The sequence below is a fragment of the Dermacentor albipictus genome, chromosome 9, assembly GCF_038994185.2.
Source record: "Dermacentor albipictus isolate Rhodes 1998 colony chromosome 9, USDA_Dalb.pri_finalv2, whole genome shotgun sequence".
Lineage (NCBI taxonomy): Eukaryota > Metazoa > Arthropoda > Arachnida > Ixodida > Ixodidae > Dermacentor > Dermacentor albipictus.
In genome coordinates, this window is record NC_091829.1 from 35,316,920 (window position 1) to 35,334,972 (window position 18,053).

The 18,053-nt window shown below is 44.4% G+C and overlaps 1 long non-coding RNA gene across 1 annotated transcript; it reads left to right on the forward strand.

The window, feature by feature from the left end:
* Positions 1 to 224: 224 nt before the first annotated feature.
* Positions 225 to 16,185, forward strand: LOC135906557 (uncharacterized). Its single transcript, XR_010565775.2, has 5 exons — positions 225 to 792; positions 4,777 to 4,840; positions 9,161 to 9,261; positions 10,258 to 10,441; positions 12,699 to 16,185. It is a non-coding gene; the product is annotated as an uncharacterized lncRNA (long non-coding RNA).
* The last annotated feature ends 1,868 nt before the right edge of the window (positions 16,186 to 18,053 follow it).

Genomic DNA, 18,053 nt, shown 5'->3' on the forward strand with positions numbered 1-18,053 from the left:
CCATATAAAGCTCCGGAACGCTTCAATAAGTAACATTCTACATATGTTGTAGTTAAGCTATGGACATTCGTCGCGCACGACAAATTTTTTTTTTACTTCAACGAAACGTAAGAGCTGTGCTTCGCACAGTTCGCTAAACAGGCACGGCAGCGTGTGGCTTTCAGTATGCGCTGTCAGCTGAGTCTAGCGGCCCCTCAGAAACGCTGTGCGCATGCGCGGCGATAGTAGCTCCCCCTCGTGCGCAACGCGAGAACGGATCGCTCGCATGTCTTCTGCTAGGCGCCTTATCTTTCCTTCAAAGGAGTTTGCAGTTAGCTTATCCAGTGGGAGGGTAGTGGGGCTAGTTTCGGTATAGGCAATAAGGCGCCGTCGTGACACTGGTAGCCACAGGAAACTTCAGTGCCTTTTGCACAACTTGCTTTATCTCTTCAACCTACGTAGTGATAAAGTGAAGCAATTATGCGCAAGGATGTGTTTTAAGCTGTTTTATCTTTCGGCGTCCTGTATTTTTGTTTAGTCGCTTCACTTGTGGAGCCAAATGGGGGCGCCTTCACTCTTATTACTTCTGCTGTCACTGTGTTCATCTGCTCCTGCACTCCTCCTCTTTGCATGAGCATGTTTTGTTTTCGTATGTTCTGCAGTTAAACATTTTCTTTCTGCGAACTCGAACGTTCCGGCAGCGTCGGAAAAAAAGCTGAGGAAAGAACAAAAGGCGAGCTGCGCTGCACTGGGGCCTGGCAACTCTGGGAGCAAGACAAGGGCGCGATCTCTCCATTCCGCGGCGGACGAGAGGTAAACACACTTTCTCTGCAATCATTACGAAGAAACAGGCGCTATTATTACCAAACAGCTACAGCACAAAACGAAAGTTCTTTTGCGGTTGCTACGCAATGTCTAACCTTTTCGGTTTAGCACGGCACATTTTTTTCCGAGGTGTTCTGCGAAACAGAAGCCACCTGTTGACTGTTGCTCATGTATTAACGTGACAAGTTGGGCGAGTTGGTATAGATTGGTATAGTACAAGACGAAGACGGAGACCGTCGTCGTCTTGTTCGCGCTGTTCTTCTCGCCCAAATTTCCGCGTTAATACAGTATTCTCCCATTCTGTTCCCATTATGAATGTTGCTCATGAGCCGAGTGATGCCAGATGACACGCAGCCAGAGATTTTTTTCTACGAGTAGAGAGCTTGCGATTTACATTTTCTGAAGCTATTTGAATGCTTGCTGCACAAAAACTGGTAACGCGGGAGAACATTCCGCTGATCAGTCTTTTGCTTGTGACATCACCACCTTTATGTATTCGTGAGCATTGCAGAAGAAAAAAAAACGATAAATTATATAGCAGTCATTGTTTGTGTTTTGAATTGCAAAAACGTTTGAGTTACAAGCGCAACATTTCAGGTGCGCTTCAGTTTTCAACTTGTGCCTAGGACAAATATTTTCGTCTCTTTATCGCAATCTCAACTTCTGTTTCGCTTCTATTTGTCACTTAATGATGACCACGTGGTATTCTAACAGGCTGCTGGCTTACTTTTTTTCCAAGAAAAGCAATTTTCGAAATTCGTGTATTCATCGCTCAAGTAGGTTTCACTATACATGCATTTCCAAAAGTAGTGTTATGTGCATCCAATTAAGGGTCTTGATAAAAGTGAGAACAGGGCTGTGCGGACATTCTAACGGGCTAAAAGCTTGTGTTCTTTTCGCGAAAACTAATTTTCGTAAATTCGTGTATCCTTCGGTGAAATGAGTGTTACTAGACGCTTATTGGAGAGGTTGGGATATGTGCGTCTAGTTACAGCCTTTTAGAGAAGGAACAATAGGGCCGTGCGGACCTGCTAACGGGCAGTAGGATTATGGTTTCTCCAGGAAAAGCGGCCAATTAAAGTTTTCTATGCAGAAGTGCGACCAGGGCTGTGGAGACATTCTAGCGGGCTAAAGTCTTATGTTTTTCCGCGAAAATCAGTTTTTCCAAATGCGTGCATAGTTCGCTTAAATTAGGGCTTCCATATGTTTATTTGCAGGCGTAGTGATAAGATCCGGCAGGTAAAGCTTTTTATAGATGTATGAACAGGGCTGCGAAGACATTGTAGTGGGCTGTAGTCTTACGTCATTACTGCGAAAAACAATTTTCGTAAATTGTTGTATTGTTCGCCTAAATTAGGGCTTATATATGTTCATTTGCAGGTTGAGTGATAAAAGTGGCCAGATAAAGCTTTTTATGTTCGTTATGTTCGTATTATGTTCGCTTGCAGAGGTAGTAATAGGTGCGTCCAGTTACAGCTTTTTAAAGGAGGAACAGGGCTGGGCAGACATTCTAATGGGCCTAGTGTTATTTTTTTTCTTATACAGGATTTTTAGTTAATTATGTATTCTTCGTATAAATAATCATCACTATATGTGCGTTTGCAGAGGTAGGCATAGGTGCATGCAGCTGCAGCCTATTAGAGAAGTAAGAACGGGGCACGGCAGACATTTTAACGGGCCATAAGCGTTTGCTTTTCCTATACAGGATTTATGGTTAATTTATGTATTCTTCGCCTAAATAAGTGTCAATATATGCGGGTTTTTTAGAGCTAGTGATATGTCCGTCCAGTTACAGCTTCTAAAGAAGTAAATACATGGCTCGGCAGACATTCTTATGGTCTATGTTAGGCTTATGTTGTATACCATACGGGATTTTTCGTTATTGTATGTGTTCTTCGCCTGAATAAGTGTCACTGTATGTGCCTTTGCAGAGGTAGTGATAGATGCGTCCAATTAGAAATTTAAGAGTAGTAGGAACAAGGCTGGGCAGACATTCTAACGGGCAATAGGCTTATGTTTTTTCATATACTGGATTTTTCGTTAATATATGGTTTCTTCGCCTAAATAAGTGTCTCTGTGTTTGCATAAGTAGTGGTAGATGTGTCCAATTACAGCTTATTAGAGAAGTAGGAACAGGGCTGGGCAGACACTGAAATGGTCTTTTGGCTTATGTTTTTTCCTATACATGATTTTTCGTTAATTTATGCAGTCTTCGCCTAAATATGTGTTACTGTATGTGCGTTTGCAGAGGTACTGATAGGTGCACCCACTTACAGATTTTAGAGAAATGAGAAGAGGGCTGGACAGACATTATAACGGGCGATAGGCTTTGTTTTTTCCTATACAGGATTTTTCGTTAATACATGTATTCTTCGCCTAAATAGGTGTCACTTTATGTTCGTTTACAGAGGCATATTTTAGAAAAGTAAGAAGAGGGCTGGGCAGACATTGTAATGGGCTATAGGCTTGTTTCTTCCTATACGGGATGGTTAATTAATTGACGTATTCTTCACCTAAATGAGTGTCAGTGTATGAGCGTTAGCAGCGGTATTGATAGGTGCGTCTATTTATAGCTTTTTAGATAAGTAAGAACATGTCTGGGCAGGCATTCTAATGGGCTATACGCTTAAAGTTTTTTCCAATACAGGATTTTTCGTTAATTTATGTATTCTTCGGCTAATTAAGTGTCATCCTATGTGCGTTTGCAGAGGTAGCGATAGGTGCGTCCGGTTACAGCTTATTCGAGAAGTGAGAACAGGGCTGGGCAGACATTTTAACTGGCCATAGGCCTTTGCTTTTTCCTATACAGGAGTTCCATTAGTTTATGTATTCTTCGCCTAAGTAAGTGTCAGTATATGCGGGTTTTTTAGAGCTAGTGATAGGTCAGTCCAGTTACAGCTTTTTAGAGAAGTAAACACATGGCTGGACAGGCATTCGTATGTTCTATAGGCTTATGTTTTACTCGTTACTGGATTCTTCGTTAGTATATGTCTTCTTCGCCTAAGTAAGTATCACTGCATGTGACTTTGCAGAGGTAGTGATAGATGCGTCCGATTACAGATTTAAGAGAAGTAAGAACAGGACTGGGCAGACATTCCAACGGTCTAAAAGCTTGAGTTTTTCCTATATTGGGTGTTTCGTTAAATTGTCTAGTCTTAACTTTAATAAGTGTACATATAGGTGCGTTTACATAGGTAGTGATAGATACGTCCAGTTACAGCTTTTTAAAGAAGTAAGAACAGGGCTGGGCAGACATTTTAATGGTCTATATGCGTATGCTTTTTCCCATACGAAATTTTTCGTTAATTTATGCATTCTTCGCCTAAATAAGTGCCACTGTATGTGCGTTGGTAGAGGTAGCGATAGGTGCATCAGCTTAGAGCTTTTTAGAGAAATAGGAGCAGGGCTCGGAAGACATGTTAATGGTCTGTAGGCTTATGTTTTTTCCCATTCAGAATTTTCCTTTACTTTATCTATTCTTCGCCTATATGAGTGTCACCCTAAGTGCGTTGGCTCAGGGAGTGATCGGTGCGTCCACTTACTGCTTTTTAGAGAAGCAGAAACAGGGCTGGGAAGACATTCTACTGGTCTAAAGACTTATGTTTTGTCCTATGCAGGAGTTTTCGTTAATTTATGCATTATTTGCCTAAATAAGTGTCACGATAGGTACTTTGGCAGGGGAAGTTATAGGTGCGTCCTTTTACAGCTGTTTAAAGTAGTGATATGGCTGGGAAGATATTCTAATTGTATATAGGCTCATGTTTTTTCCTATAAAGGATTTTTCGTTAATATATGTATTCTTCGCCAAAATAGGTGTCACTTTATTTGCGTTTGAAGAAGTAGTGACAGGTGCGTCCATTCAGATTTTAGAGAAGTAGGAAAAGGGCTTGGAGCACATTCTAATGGTCAATAGGCTTATGTATTGTCTTACACACGATTTTTCGTTAAATTATGCATTCTTTGCCTTAACAGGTGTCCATATATGTGCGTTTGCAGAGGTAGTGACAGGGGCGTCCAGTTACAACTATTTATAAAGGTAAGAACAGGGCTGGGAAGACATTTTAATGATCAAGAGGCTTATGTTGTTTCCTATACAGGATTTTTCGTTAATTTATGTATGCTTTGCCTGTATAAGTGTCACTATATGTGCGTTTGGAGAGGCAGTGATAGGTGCGTCCACTTACAGCTTAATATCGAAGTAAGCACATTCTGGGCAGACATTTTATTGGTAAATAGCGTTTTGTTTTTTGCTATAGAGGATTTTCATTTTTATGTATTCTTCGCCTAAATCATCATCATCATAATCATCAGCCTGGTTACGCCCACTGCAGGGCAAAGGCCTCTCCCATACTTCAACAACCCCGGTCATGTACTAATTGTGGCCATGCCGTCCCTGCAAACTTCTTAATCTCATCCGCCCACCTAACTTTCTGCTGCCCCCTGCTACGCTTCCCTTCCCTTGGGATCCAGTCCGTAACCCTTAATGACCATCGGTTATCCTCCCTCCTCATTACACGTCCTGCCCATGCCCATTTCTTTTTCTTGATTTCAACTAAGATGTCATTAACTCGCGTTTGTTCCCTCACCCAATCTGCTCTTTTCTTATCCCTTAACGTTACAACTATCATTCTTCTTTCCATAGCTCGTTGCGTGGTCCTCAATTTGAGTAGAACCCTTTTTCTAAGCCTCCAGGTTTCTGCCCCGTAGGTCAGTACTGGTAAGACGCAGCTATTATACACTTTTCTCTTGAGGGATAATGGCAACCTGCTGTTCATGATCTGAGAATGCCTGCCAAACGCACCCCAGCCCATTCTTATTCTTCTGATTATTTCACTCTCATGATCCGGATCCGCAGTCACTACCTGTCCTAAGTAGATCTATTCCCTTACCACTTCCAGGGCCTCGCTACCTATCGTAAACTGCTGTTCTCTTCCGAGACTGTTAAACATTACTTTAGTTTTCTGCAGATTAATTTTTAGACCCACTCTTCTGCTTTGCCTCGCCTGGTCAGTGAGCATGCATTGCAATTGGTCCCCTGAGTTACTAAGCAAGGCAATATCATCAGCGAATCGCAAGTTACTAAGGTATTCTCCATTAACTTTTATCCCCAATTCTTCCCAATCCATGTCTCTGAATACCTCCTGTAAACAAGCTGTGAATAGCATTGGAGAGATCGTATCTCCCTGTCTGACGCCTTTCTTTATTGGGATTTTGTTGCTTTCTTTATGGAGGACTACGGTGGCTGTGGAGCCGCTATAGATATCTTTCAGTATTTTTACATACGGCTCGTCTACACCCTGATTCCGTAATGCCTCCATGACTGCTGAGGTTTCGACAGAATCAAACGCTTTCTCGTAATCAATGAAAGCTATATATAAGGGTTGGTTATATTCCGCACATTTCTCCATCACCTGATTGATAGTGTGAATATGATATATTGTTGAGTAGCTTTTTCGGAATCCTGCCTGGTCCTTTGCTTGACAGAAGTCTAAGGAGTTCCTGATTCTATTTGCGATTACCTTAGTAAATAGTTTGTAGGCAACGGACAGTAAGCTGATCGGTCTATAATTTTTCAAGTCTTTGGCGTCCCCTTTCTTATGGATTAGGATTATGTTAGCGTTCTTTCAAGATTCCGGTACGCTCGAGGTCATGAGGCATTGCGTATACAGGGTGGCCAGTTTCTCTAGAACAATATGTCCACCATCCTTCAACAAATCTGCTGTTACTTGATCCTTCCCAGCTGCCTTCCCCCTTTGCATATTTCCCAAGGCTTTCTTTACTTCTTCCGGCGTTACCTTTGGGATTTCGAATTCCTCTAGACTATTTTCTCTTCCATTATCGTCGTGGGTGCCACTGGTACTCTATAAATCTCTATAGAACTCCTCAGCCACTTGAACTATCTCATCCATATTAGTAATGATAGTGCCGGCTTTGTCTCTTAACGCATACATCTGATTCTTGCCAATTCCTAGTTTCTTCTTCACCGTTTTTAGGCTTCCTCCTTTCCTGAGAGCATGTTCAATTCTATCCATATTATACTTCCTTATGTCAGCTGTCTTACGCTTGTTGATTAACTTGAAAAGTTCTGCCAGCTCTATTCTAGCTGTAGGGTTAGAGGCTTTCATACATTGGCGTTTCTTGATCAGATCTTTCGTCTCCTGCGATAGTTTACCGGTATCCTGCCTAACGGAGTTACCACCGACTTCCATTGCACACTCCTTAATGATGCCCACAAGATTGTCGTTCATTGCTTCAACACTAAGGTCCTCTTCCTGAGTTAAAGCCGAATACCTGTTCTGTAGCTTGATCTGGAATTCCTTTATTTTCCCTCTTACCGCTAACTCATTGATCGGCTTCTTATGTACCAGTTTCCTCCGTTCCCTCCTCAGGTCTAGGCTAATTAGAGTTCTTACCATCCTGTGGTCACTGCAGCGCACCTTGCCGAGCACCTCCACATCTTGTATGATGCCAGGGTTAGCGCAGAGTATGAAGTCTATTTCATTTCTAGTCTCGCCGTTCGGGCTCCTCCACGTCGACTTTCGGCTATCCCGCTTGAGGAAGAAGGTATTCATTATCCTCATATTATTCTGTTCCACGAACTCTACTAGTAACTCTCCCCTGCTATTCCTAGTGCCTATGCCATATTCCCCCACTGCCTTGTCTCCAGCCTGCTTCTTGCCTACCTTGGCATTAAAGTCGCCCATTAGTATAGTGTATTTAGTTTTCACTCTACCCATCGCCGATTCCACGTCTTCATAGAAGCTTTCGACTTCCTGGTCATCATGATTGTATGTAGGGGCGTAGACCTGTACAATCTTCATTTTGTACCGCTTATTAAGTTTCACAACAAGACCTGCTACCCTCTCCTTAATGCTATAGAATTCCTCTATGTTACCAGCTATATTCTTATTATACAGGAATCCGACTCCTAGTTCTCTTTTCTCCGCTAAGCCCCGGTAGCACAGGACGTGCCCGCTTTTTAGCACTGTATATGCTTCTTTTGGCCTTCTAACTTCACTGAGCCCTATTATATCCCATTTACTGCCCTCTAATTCCTCCAATAGCACTGCTAGACTCGCCTCACTAGATAACGTTCTAGCGTTAAACGTTGCCAGGTTCATATTCCAATGGCGGCCTGTCCGGAGCCTAATCTTCAAACTTCTTATTTAATTATTCTCGGTCAGTCATACCAGAGCGTCTTACTTTACCATCAACACCCATACCCATAACAAACAAATATAAGGTCACGTACATGTGAAAATGTCGGCACCAAACTGTTAGACGCGTATAACCAGGAATTGATCCTTGTAGCAAAACTAGTCACATGGACCCCAGTTTATAGGCGGCGTGATTGGAAGGTGAAATCTGTAACGGTCGACAATCAGGCGGCAGGCATTACGTAGGGAAAACTGCAAGCTTTATTAATTAAAGATCCCTTGAGCATGAGCCAATTAAGTGAATATGGTGGTAGCGCCGAATTTCTAGGCATGCCGAATGCTCATGGAAACTCAAATCTTGCATTATTTGAAGCATCAACTATGGTGAGAGAGATAGTTCAGGCAAAAAAAGAAACAGTGGTGGGTTTCTCATGCGTTAGCCTCATGCGACATCGGTTCTTTCATCAGTTAAGGAATAGCGATATCATTGAGTGGATGGCTTATAGGCTTCTGCGCAAACTGTAATTTTGCGCTTTACTGCAGCGTTGTGCCACGTGTGAACACTGCTGTTTCTTGCCCCACCTGTCCAGTGGCCTCGCCATTATTGTCAATCTACAAAAGCACCTTGAGGACCTTGGTACTCAATCATATTTTCCAAGGTTATCTTTTTCTACAAATTAAATGGTAACTCAACGTTTATAACATTCAAAAATTCAAGTGAACCGGGTTCCACCTCAAGGGCATTAATTCTAGTAAACAAAGTAAGCGTCACTACTTTTGGAATGCTGCAAATTAAGAACATCGTAAATATTACTAACAAGGAAATATAGAATATTGCTAATTCAGTATCTATGGATTCACACTTCACTCATCAATTAATATAGTTGTTGAAACAGCCATAGAAATGGAACAGGCCACTGGGAGGCTTTATTTATGCTATGCGTTGCGTTTCAGTAGCAAAGGTCAACCAAGGTGTTGCTTGGGGAATTTTAGTGAAGCGTTCACCTAAATACAGAGCGGTCAGTATCACCGAAGAATTCAGCGAGAAGCATGCAGAGCACTGTGACGACCATAACTGTCAAAACGTAATATATATGAGGCGTGTATAAACATTAATGTAGTATGTGGCAGGAGGGCAAATTGAATTCGCTCATTCTTTATCGTGAGAGTTATAATGCTGTTTTGATTAAATGAAATAGTTTGCAGGCGTGTTGCGGAGCACGCAGGAAGCTGTCTGTCGGGCTGGAGGAAGCAGCTGACGTATTTGTTGCAAACTGAGATCTACGTGACAGACAGAAAGGTAAGATACGTGCGAACCATTCCTTGTATACTTTTAGCATAGCAGTCTGATCAGTATCACTGATTGGTATTAATGCACGCGGTATCGAGGGTGTGCGAATATTCGAAAATTTTGAGTAACGATTTCGTTATTTTTCTATTCAACACAGTCTTTTATTCTAATCGTAACTCATTGATAGTACGAATAGCTTTCGAATATATATCGAGTATTTTTAAATTGGTAATTGTGTGATGAAATCTAATATTCTAGCTGCACTGAGGTAATGTTTGTTCCCTCAGTCATATTAATCATATAAGTGAAGTTACGCAATGGAGCAGGCTACGTAGCTCGAGGAGCCAGATCATACCGCCTTTGAAATATTAATATTGTCAAAGCTGATAAATAAACTGATATTTTGCCTTGGATATGATGTATTCAATGCTCTTGTACAACTTTTCGTTGATATCTCTTAAGACGTACATCTTTCCTCGCCAAACTGGAATGAAAAAGACATTGGTGGTAATCACTGCTGCTGTAGGTGACGGAGATGCCAGTAAATTTTCACAGCTTGTGTCAGAATGGCAGGATAGTATAGTAAATGGAGTTGTTACAATAAGCAAATTGTTTAATTTTCCTCATGGTCTTGCTCTCTGAGAGCATCATCATCCCTGGTTATCAGCAGCACCGTAGTATTCCAGTATACCTGTTTTCATGTAAACAAGTTCGTTAAAGATAGCCCCTGGTTGATACTGCAATTCTCTCTCATCAGCAATGTTACTTGAAGAGGCGCGGAGCATATACAAAACATATTGGCAAGTGGTATTAGCTAACAAAATGTAGTGCCAAAGTGGTAATTTGTTATTTACCGAAATAGATGAATCAAGGTATGACAGGCACGAAATTACCTCTGACTGCGCTGTAACGTGAATGTAACTGTTTAGCGCGGTCAATAAATCAATATGCTCAGGAAGACACGTATGCTGCGATTCTCCCTCTGGCCTTGGTATCACTCCCCAGGTCCACCTGGCTCCTGGAGCAGCGAGGTGAACAGCATGCGCTGCTGAATACTCATATCAGGCCACATGTGACAGTTGCGAGCAACGTGGGCGACACAGTGCTCCAGCCTTACCGGTGGTGGAAACAGTCTCCGCGCAGCCGGCTACTGGACCTTGGACGTCGGTCGACCATGATGTCCAGCAGGGTGCGACCTTATTGTTCTGCACAATGAAGTGCAAACATATATTGCTTAAGTGGCTAGGCCACTCATACGCGCAGACATGTATGTTTCACTACGTTTTCGCATCATTTAATGTCAGCGATGGGTCGTTTCCACAATATTTAAAGCTAACAGTTACCGATCTGTGGCTGTAGATGTCGATGCAAACAAATGCACCACCTTGGTTAATCGGACGTGCTAGGTTGCGGTGTAGGAGTTATTAAATCTGCGAAATGTCTGAAGAAGGTGTAAAAGGGATGCAAAAAGCGAGTTACAAGTGCGCAAATCAGCCACAATAAACTCAAAGGCAGCACCGTCGGCAGAGGGCCCTCAGTGCGCCTTTAAATGCCGCACTCTTGTCACATTAGCGTGCGTAGGTTTGCTCATCCAGTGCGACATGGATTCCAGGTGCGATATGCTACCCAGGAGAAGCCGACGCAAGTTCTAGGTGGGCGCAAACGCACAAATCAACGGGCGAAAACCCCGGCCCCATTCCGAAGTGTTGCCAGTGACATATGACAGCGGGCAGCAGAGCAGAGTGAAAAATGCAGATTATTAACGAAAGCATGCTGTAAACTACTTTTCTCTTCTGAGCTGGACATTTTCCATCCAATTTTCAGCTTCGGAATGATTTGCTAGTGCTGAACTTCATCAAGTACAGTTGTGGGCACCATCAGCGTAAACTTAAACGTGAACAATTCTGAAACTATTCAAACATATTGTTCCGTGTCAAAGTTCACCTGCATTTGTAAATGTGCTTTAAATTAAGAGTCCAAAACGAACGATCGTGACTGCTACTCCATGCTTATAAACAGGCTGCACCGTAAATAGATTCCAAGCAATTACGTTAACAGGCATTTCAATCTCTACTTTCTGGTGATCTCGCTCTTTATGCTCGTGGTACAGAGATTGAAATGTGAGATATAGCCGACTTACAAAAAAATAGACCTTCATGTTAACAGTATGGAATTTCTGGACTGCATATGAAACATTTCGTTAAGCTAGCTTGATGTGTGCCTTGCAGTCGGAGCAGATAAGAAGCACTCGTCTCCGTGGCAGATTTCAGATACTGTGCCGATTCATTACTAAGGCTTATGCTTTTGAGAAACTTTGGCTGCCTACACAAATCAGTAGTATGCCATGACCAGATCAGTATTTGAAGTATTCAGAGTTGTTTGCTTTTAATAAGACGGGCCATAAGATTATTTATAGTTCCAGGCTAGAAATGTTCCGCGTGGAGCACGTGAGTTGAACTGCGTGCCGGTCACCGGACGTCAACTATACGCACGTGCTCTCACGCGAGAACTTTGCGGCGTTCGAAGGTTTAGATAATGTCTCCTTGTCTAGTTTGTAGCAACAGTACCATTTGTATCCTTGCATGACGAAGATCATAATTGTGATTATTAGTATTTTTTTCGTAGAGAGCTTAGGGCATGTTCTCATTTTCCGCGTGTTATGAGGCGTTGTATTTTGAGTGTCACTTTCCTTTCTACGCCACATATGTATCATGTGGCTTTTTTTTTCTGTACTTGTCACCGACCTTCTCATTAAGAATGTAAAGCCCTCCTTACACATTGCTCCGATGAGGAGCCTGTAAGGTAGTGTAAATAAACAAACAAACAAATAAATATATAAATAAATAAATAAATAAATAAATAAATAAATAAATAATTAGATAGATAGATAGATAGATGGATGGATGGATGGATGGATGGATGGATGGATGGATGGATGGATGGATGGATGGATGGATAGATAGATAGATAGATAGATAGATAGATAGATAGATAGATAGATAGATAGATAGATAGATAGATAGATAGATAGATAGATAGATAGATAGATAGATAGATAGATAGATAGATAGATAGATAGATAGATAGATAGATAGATAGATAGATAGATAGATAGATAGATAGATAGATAGATAGATAGATAGATAGATAGATAGATAGATAGATAGATAGATAGATAGATAGATAGATAGATAGATAGATAGATAGATAGATAGATAGATAGATAGATAAACAGCTCTAAAGTTATTTTAGATCCATGGTTGGCACCCTTTACGCTGTTCTAGGAACCAGTATGCGCAAATTTCCTCTTACCACTGTCCATAGCACCTTCTGTCTATTGAACAATATGCAACTTCCGGAAAACGCAGTAAAACACGCCACAAGCATTTTTTTCTCCCTGAAGGTGTTGCCAGCCCTCTCATCTTTTCTTTTTTTTACATTTCCAGAGCAGCGTGCTCACCCTAAGTGGCGATGATGGCCAAAATCTCCCCACCACGGACTTGGAATGACAATCCCTCGATCGGGAGCAACTTGCGGCGAGACCACCGAACAGCCATCGACCCAGGCTGGAGAGGTTCAGCTCGAACGTCAGGTTTCGAACCTGCGTCAGAGTGTCCACATATATCGTCACGACAACGAGGCAATCGACACCATTGCTCAAAATTCCGACAAACGCGTTGTGCACGCACACAAAAATAAAGACTCAAAACAGCGCTGGCCGTAAGGCCAGAAGGGGACGACGATGGCGGCGTTTAGCGCCGATGACGTACAAGACGATTCACGCTTCGCGTACCACCAGTCCAACTAATAAGTATTTGCGGGGCAGATTTTCGGTAACCTCAGGAGAGTTTGGGACGGGTCATCGAAATAGAGCATCGGTAACACAGAGGATTACCAAGTTACCAAGTTGGTAATGGCAGAGGAAATGCAAGGAGTGAAACGTTGGCGGATGGCATGAATAGTTCAAAGAACGGAAAACCACGCACGACGGCAAAATGCGATGTTCAGGGCGGCGTATTCTATTCGCGCAATGTGTTTTTCCGCCAAGTCACCGATGCGTCTCGGGACCCTTTTAACCCTGTACTGCACAACGCAGATTCTGTATAGTGCGCCGCTTGAGACTTAGTAATTTAAATTTGCGCACGTGAAAGTGATAGTGATTTTAATTGATAATCAGGTTATCTTTACGTCCACTACATGACGAATGCTTTTCCCAGCGATCTCCCACTACCGCTATCCTGTGCCAGCTATTTCCAACTTGCGCTTGCGAATTTTCTCATGATCCCATCTCGATTGCGCTTCCCTTTTCTTGGCACCCATTTAGTAACCATTACGGTCCACCGGTTATCGATTCTATGCATTACATAGCTAGCCCAGCTCCGTTCTTTCTCCTAATGCCGATTACAACAGCGGCTATCCCTGTTTAACCTCTGATCCACCGCGCTCTTTTCCTGTCTCTCGACGTTACGCCTAACATTATTCGTCCCATTGCTCTTTCCGCGGTCTTGTGCTCGAGCTTCTCCGTCAACTTACAAGTTTCGGCCCCATATGTTGTCACAGGTAGAATGCACTGATTGTAGACCTTTCTTTTTTGCGGCAGTGTTACGCTCCAAGTGAGGACCTGGTAATGCCTGCCGTACGCACTCCAAGTCATTTTTACTCTTCTGTAAATTTCCTTCTCTTGATCAGTGTCCCATGTGACTTTTGAGCTAGGTAAACGGACTCCTTCACAGACTCTAGAGGCGGACTTTCGATCCCGAACTTTCGTTTCCTTGCCAGGCTATTGATCGTTATCTATGCTTTCTGATGTTAATCTTCAACGCCGCTATTGGAATTTTTCTGTTAAGGTCCGCCATCGTTTGTTGTAATCCTTCCCCAGTGTTGCTGAACAGGACGTCGTCAGCAAACCGAAAGTTGCAGAGATATTGGCCGTTGATCCTCACTCCTAGGCCCTTTCCACTTCAATAGCTGGCGTACTTCTTCCATACATGCAGTGAATATCATTGGAGAAATTGTCTCCTTGCCTGACCCCTGTCTTGATAGGCGTCTTTCTACTATTCATGCGGAGAACCAAGGTAACTGTGGAATCTTTTCAAATCTTTCCGAAGATATTCCCGTATGCCTCCTGTACTCCTTCATTACGTAATATCTCCACGAAAATGCATTTGTTTCCGTGGAGATACCAGCAGTCATATGAAAGCCTTCTAGACAGGTTGATTGCACTCTGCAGATTTGTCTATTACCCCGATGATGGGGAGGAGAAGGATCCGTTGTAGAACATACCTTCCCGCTGCCAGCCTGGCTTCTTGTGTTACTGAAGTATTGGAAATTATCTTCGTGAATTGGCTGGAGCCAAGTGTCTGTTGTGATTACATTAGGAATCTAACTACAAATTGCTCTGCTAGCTATCTTAACCCTTTCTATTCACGAGAAATGTGCCCTCTATGGCAAGAAATCGAGGAAATGCGACGAATTCGATGTTCAGCTGTGTATGGGCACTACAGGGTTAAATACTCCCCAGCAATACTTGATGTTCGAAGCGCACAGCAACACTGGCACAAACTCTGCAAAGTAAGTATTCGAAGACTTCAGCAACCAGAGGCCTCGTAAGCACACAACGAAGCCTGGTCTGACATGTTACTTCTACTGCCATTCACAGTGAATCTTGAAGACGTACCACAGGTTAAGTACGTTAAAAAAATCTCGCGATGACTTGTGCCGCGCGCCTGTCAACTGGCGCCTATCGATTGTGTAGCCGACCAAGATATCCATGCCGCAGGCATTTTGCGCAAGCTAAGCGATCGCCGTATAAGAATGAAGAGCCACTCCAATTGACCTACTTTAGCGTTTGCAACCAAACAAACTCGTTACGTACGAAAAAAAAAATTTGCTTTCTCGTCTCCCCGCATGTTCTGAACGTTAGTGTTTCTGGGGTTTGCGCGCGCTATGGTAGTGTACGGTATTTGGCCAGTTCAACGTTCGATCGTTCGCGTACGCTAATAGGAGCATTGTCGAATGTCGCGGTACCCACGATTCCCGCTTCAGCGCGAATTCTCACGATAGCTGCGCTCTGACTCTCGTTGATAGCCAGCAACTATTGTGGTGAGCTTGCGCTTTTTCTAAACTCTTGAAACGTTAGTTATGAGCATATACCGCGTCCAGTTTCAGAGCTCGGTCGGCAATTCCGGCGCCCGTAGGCCTAGCGAGACTCATCGGCATAGCAACAGCGAAGTATTTGGTTACGGATTGTCTTGGCTGGGATGTGTATGGCGCGAGGCACCACACGGCGGGCTGTTTTGTAGCGGCTTCTTAACGTTCGCGTTACTGTATGGTAAACGTCTTCAAAGGACGCACAAGGTAACGTCCCGCAAATGTGATTACGTTTAACGTATGTAAGACGACGAAGGCTATTCGAAAACCGTTTAGTATCGCATGTACTTTCGTGCTGTTTTGTAGTTCTATCGCGTACTTTTCTCGGGAGCTCTATCATCCTTTTCTCTTGGAATGAACGGATGTGCCCTTGTACTCTGCCGAAGGCTTCCTAAAAGCTGTTCCAAATGTTCTGCGTCTAAAATCTGGATTCTCTCTATTTATCTATCTATCGCTCGAGCAGCTATAACCGCCTTTCGGCTCTTACGTTGTTCAGTATGTAGGAGTCGCCGCTAAGAGGTTCTGAAACTGCTTTCATGCCAGTGTTAATTTTGGCATGCGTACTTGCGATATACTTTCGGTTCCCTACAACTTTTTTTTTCGGTTAATGGGATTTCGTTTTTCTGAAGGAAAATGGTTTTGTGGCATTTTCGTCACTTTGACGAGTGCGCCCATGTAGACTACATAAAGAAAGCTGAGAATGTCAGTCTGGAGGCGGTGTGCTCATTTGTGCGTGCGCGTGCTGTTCTACATACCCAGAGAAATGCTTTGCCTCATGTAAGAATGTTTGCTAGCTTAGAAATAAAGTCTTGAATTATAACATGTGCGTCTAGTCTCGCTTAATAATGATGCCTTCACTACCTACAAAATAAAGCATAAATACTTACGTTGCCGTGTACATCCGTTTTCTTTCAGCGTGGACGAAATAGCACCAATCAAGCGGAGGGGGCAACTAAATGAATTTTATCCAAGGGAGATCGGGCTTCATCATAAAACGAACTGAATAGCGTCTTATCACCGCATATTACAGCACTACCAAACTGGATCACGGGTTGCAACATAATTGAAGCGTGTAGAATGGTTTGAGTGCATTAGAGGCAAGACTTACACTACGCCGCGGCAGTGGACAACGAAGAGTAGCGTCACCGCGCAGCCAGCCTTACTGGCGGCTTCCTGTGCACATAAGCATGGCCAGAGCGGGTTGGAGCACGTCTTATCTCGTCGGCAGAATGAACTGTGAGAGCATAGGCGGCGATAACAGCCTAGCCGGCCAAGCTACTGGTCTAGAAAAAAACTGTGTAAAGTGTGCCGTTCCGGTAGCCGTGTGGCTTGAGTGTTCAACTCGCACCCTTGAGTACGGTGGTTCGATTCCCGCTGCCTGCATCGTTGTGGAAAAAAAAAAAAAACCACAGCGCTGCGGGTGTCGAGGCTCGAACCATCGTGTGGACGGTGGTTCGAATCCCAGTCGCTGCATCGCTGACAAAACAAAAAAAAAACACAGCGATGTGGATGCCGGGGCTGGAAGTGTCGTCCCTCAAGGGTCGGGGTGGACGCGACGCTGGGGCCCGGACCGCAGTAGGCCACCTGCATCCTAGTACCGGCGTAGCATGGCCAATGCGCGGATTGTAGGCGGTGTGCGTGTCGGCACAAGGACGCAGATAGCCTCTGGCCGTTCCGGCACCCAGCTGTACGCCCTGCACACCCAGCTGTACCGGAATGTGGCGGATAAGAGGGAGTTTTGTGTCATGGTGCACATCATTTCCTCTCGCTATCCCCCGGGTATCCTAAGAGGGTGGATACCTGTTGCTTTTGTGGGAAGTGCGAAGCGCACCCCACAGAGAACGGCGACGAAGACAAGACGTAACACCCCCCGCAGGAGACCGAACCCCCCCCCCCCCCTAGAGAAAGCCGACCCGGCCCACCCTCAAGAGAGCCCCGTCCCCCCCACCTAGAGAAACCCGACCCGCTGATTTGCCGCGCGACCCCTTACAGGGGCCGACCTCTACAGGTCGGCCCCTGTTTTGCCGCGCGACCTCTACAGAGGTCGCGCGGCAAAACAGCGAAATGGGGGCCTCCCCTCAACGTTTGCCGCGCGACCTCTAAGAGGTCGCGCGGCAAGATAGCGGTGGCGGGGCGGTTGGTTCGACGGGGTGCGCGGCGAGGTTTGCTGTAGGGGGGGGGGGGGGCGCTGAAGTCTTTTGCGGGTCGGTTTTCTGTAGGGGTGTGGTGCCGTTTCTTTCGCGTGGTGTCGCGCTTCTCCGTGGGGTGCCCTCCGCACTTCTCACAAAAGCAACGGGTATCCACCCTCTTAGGATACCCGGGGGATAGCGAGAGGAAATGATGTGCACCATGACACAAAACTCCCTCTTATCCGCCACATTCCGGTACAGCTGGGTGTGCAGGGCGTACAGCTGGGTGCCGGAACGGCCAGAGGCCATCTGCGTCCTTGTGCCGACATGCGCACCGCCTACAATCCGTGCATTGGCCATGCTACGCCGGTACTAGGATGCAGGTGGCCTTCTGCGGTCCGGGACCCAGCGTCGCGTCCACCCCGACCCTTGAGGGACGACACTTCCAGCCCCGGCATCCACATCGCTGTGTTTTTTTTTTTCCAGCGATGCAGCGACCGGGATTCGAACCACCGTCCTCAC